The sequence below is a fragment of the Frankliniella occidentalis genome, unplaced genomic scaffold (genome assembly GCF_000697945.3).
Source record: "Frankliniella occidentalis isolate FOCC.00 unplaced genomic scaffold, Focc_3.1 Scaffold48, whole genome shotgun sequence".
In the NCBI taxonomy this organism is placed as follows: domain Eukaryota; kingdom Metazoa; phylum Arthropoda; class Insecta; order Thysanoptera; family Thripidae; genus Frankliniella; species Frankliniella occidentalis.
This window is the reverse complement of record NW_026267178.1, coordinates 1,428,899-1,432,826: the sequence shown is the minus strand read 5'-3', so window position 1 is coordinate 1,432,826 and position 3,928 is coordinate 1,428,899.

Genomic DNA, 3,928 nt, shown 5'->3' with positions numbered 1-3,928 from the left:
TTTCGACCCATTTTGTACTAAATCCCCCCAATAAATCGATTGCTAAACTAAACTCTCTCTCTCTCTCTCTCTCTCTCTCTCTCTCTCTCTCTCATTCTCTCTCTCACTCTCCGATAGTGAAACTGAGAGTGCCGGTGTGGCACAGCTAGACGGAAGGCGACTAGCCGCCAGCCGCCGAGGCAGTCGGGAGCGAGAAAGGGAATGAAACAAACATCGAGTGGTCGATGAGGAGTGCGGGCGAGCACGAAGGCGCCCGTCTCCCGTCTCGCAGTTTGTAAGAGCTTTGCCATCAGAATCGTCGTCACCCACTTTCATTTCCGGCAAAAAAAAAGGGAGGGAAAAGAAACAAGAAATAACTGGCGGAAATGTAAGTCGCCGAGATAAAAGGTTACTCCGTCTTTGCTCTCGAGAGCAAAGAGTTGGGAGGTGGGAGAGATCTCGCCAACCAGACCATAGCAACGACCACCGCACCAGCCAGCTTGCAGCTTGCCCTCACCTCACACTATCCACTGAACGTCTAAGGACTCCGCTGGGCTTCCTCTGAGGTGCCTAACGGGCGATATACCTATCGACTCGAGTCAGTGCAACTGCTACTGCTGGAGGTGGCGCGCCATGGCGGCGCCGCGAGCCAAACTCTCGCCTGGGGAGCCACCAGTGGTTTCGCTCGCCCCACTATAGCGACGTGGCACAGCGTAGCGCACGCGCACCACCACACGCGACCGTCGTGTCTAGTGGCTTGCGAAAAAATTATGGCAACCCTGTGTGTTTTCACTCGAACAAGCAGGCAGTGTATACGAGCAAAACCCCCTGCTGGAGGAAGGGATTGAACAGCCTAACTTTACATACATTGCACAAAAAAAAAGAAAGCAGCTGCGCGCAACCATGGCAACTGCTTTGCAACCAAAAAAAAAGTTGCAAGGTAGACGGGGAAAGGAGGTGGCTGAGATAGAGGAGCAGACTGTTCTATTCCCACATGAAGACACCGTGAAGTTGGCTCCGGTGCCGGGGAGAGAGAAGGAGAGCTTTCCCGCCCGCGCCCTATACCCCCCAACCCGCACGCTCGCCCGTTACTACTACAACATCGTACGTACCTCGTAGAGGAGGAGGAGGAGGAAGGGCGAGGATGAAAAAAATGAATGAGAGAGGTGGACGCTGGGCCAGGGAGGGAGGAGTCCGATAACAACACACAATACGCAATAACGCTGCTGGGCCACCTGGCCCGGGCGTGGCGGGGCGTGGCGGGGCGTGGCGGGGCGTGGCGAGGCGGGCCGTAGCGGGGCGGGGTCTATAAGCAGGGCAGTATATTGCCGCGGGCCTGTTAAGTGCGCCCGCCGCGCCGAGGGACGCCCGGGGACGCCAGCATCCCGCAGTATTGTAGGGGCCGAGTGCGCGCCGCAGCAGCAGCCGGAGCAGCAGCCAGGCCAGAGAGAGGTGGGCAAAGGAAAAAAAAATGGAAAAAAGAAATGGGGGGAAAAATCATGCTTTTGCTGTGTGCCCTGTATAGAGCAAGGGTCGCCTGCTTGAAAAGAGGTCATGGCCCCGGCGGTCCCCGAGGGCGGGGCGGGGCGGGGCGGGGATGGTGTGCGAGCCGGCGGGGGTGTGCTTTCAAAGGCACACACTGCGCGCCGCGGCACGACACGAGCCGAAATATAAATCGACCAAAAGCGATCGGCATAAATAACGTTGGTACGTATTGCGACCGATGAGGACGCTGACAGGCAAACACAAAAGAACTCACATCCCCCTCCATGTCTCTCCCGCACGCCCTCTCTCCCCATCAACCCCCTGCTCCTCCCCTCTGCCTCGCACCGAACACGCGTGCTGGTGAAACCTCATGCACAACACACCTCTCCAACGTGTCACTCCGCTCCCGCCGCTGCTGCTGGTGGTGGTCTAGTGCACCCGCCGCGACGTGAAGCACCGCCCATTATTCACAGTTCGACTCTTTTACTTGTAAAACAATAACTACTTCAACACAATGAATGAAGTCAAAACCACAAAAAACGCTAGGAGACTCACAGTTGAAACTTTCAAAATTACATGTGAAACTATTTTTCGCGACCACACACTACATACTGAACAACCATTGAAATCTGCTTTAGGCAAAAGACTAATCAAATTTAACAATCACAAGTTTTAAAATTTAAAAACAAAAAACAAAAAGAAAACGACAACACGCTATCAACGTTTAAAATGTCATAGCTCTAGAGCAGGCGGGTATGTATCGCTGCGGTATCGCGTGAGACTGGCTTACTGCTCCACTCCAAGGCCGACAAAAAAAGTATTTATCGCTCACCTGGGAATGGGGTGCAGGTTGGGGGGCGGCGGCAGTGGGGGGCGCCCCCTGATAGCTGTCCTCCAACCAATCGTATCCCTCCCAAACAAGTGCTCGCGTTTCTCACACTCCTCACAAAACGCGTCGCGCGATATTCTAGAATAAATAATGGAACAAGTACTTGATTTCTGCTATGGGTAAAAACTCGTCTCCACGAAATAAAACGCCCGCGGAAACAAATATATTTGAGCTTACTGGACAAAATTATGTTTTGCTGATCTGAAATCAGAAAATGTTGGGCAGCTCCCACTTTCAACAGTGTGCGCCCGCCCCTCTGTAGGATCCCCTTTGAATGCGTGATTGTAATCCGCCCCTTTCCCAGAAGCGTGGAGGCGAAGGATAGACCGTCACGTGACCAGAGATAAGGGGTTGGGCCGCCCCGGACCGGCCGGACTCTGCGGGGCTGCTCGATATCCTGCTGACCGCCACTTTGAGGACTCCGGCTCCGGCACGGGAGCTCTGAAGCTCTGAAATGCGTAGGCAGAGCGAGTCTCCCCCCCCCCCCCCAAACCCTCCCCTTCCCGATCAACACATTGTCCAGCGGAATATACATTTCGGACAGATAGGTCCTCCACGTCTCCACGTGTATATGCGATACAGTGGTGTTTGGAGTTTCCTATGCGGAATTGCCAAAGTGAAATGTGCCACAATGTCGAGTATGATAGCTCTATCGTCTCGGGTTGAAAGATGACGCACGCAGTGTTGGTTCTTGACTGATCTCCGAACACAGTTCAGCAACAAACTGTGGAGGCTTCAGTTTGTGGTCAAGTTAAGTTCATGGAAAAAAAGAAAAGGATTCGCGAATCCTTTTCTGCAAACTAGAGCTACTAAACGCTCATTGACTATGGAGCAATCCAAAATTGACTCTGAGAGCGTATGTTCCTACTATCTGCATATTATTTCACACATTTCACACAGTCGATATTCGCCGGGTACAGGAAATAATCGCAATACCTCATTTCGTTGTTCCAGGAACAAGTTACCAGTCCAAATACTAACGAATTAGCTTGCCGTGTGAATCTTTTTCTGTTTTTCACGTTTGAAATCTCGGGTAGAGTGATGGAGAAGCGACACGTGGGAACACTCACTCTCAGCCTCTGCCCGCTTGCTGTGCCGATCGTCAACAGCGCAGAGTCCTGCTAAACAAGCCAACGCCACAACAAAAGGAGCGAGACTTTCATTCTACCGTAATCCACCTGGTCGCTGTATGGCCAGCGCGCGCAGGAGGCGCGCCAGAAAGCGAGGGTGAGTAACAGGGGAAGGAGGGAGCCTGGGAAGACGAAGTGTAATGAGAATTCTGGTCGCCAACATAGTTGCGCACGGCACCATGCCGTACAGTATCGTGCGGAACGGTGCGGAGGCACTTTGATCCTAGTGCATTGTTAGGAAAACTCAACATTAAACGCGTAGGATTCGCTCCATCAATTCGTTTTGGCCGGTCCTGGGCCGTAGTTTTAGATTACGGCCAACCCGTGTACAACGAGATGTACCGGGTGTCCAGGCTAAGACATGCCAGTACGTTGGGTTGCCTATGGACTGCCTGCAGGGGCTGCAGGTGCGGGACGGTGGCGGGGAAGTGGCAGCTCCCCCTCC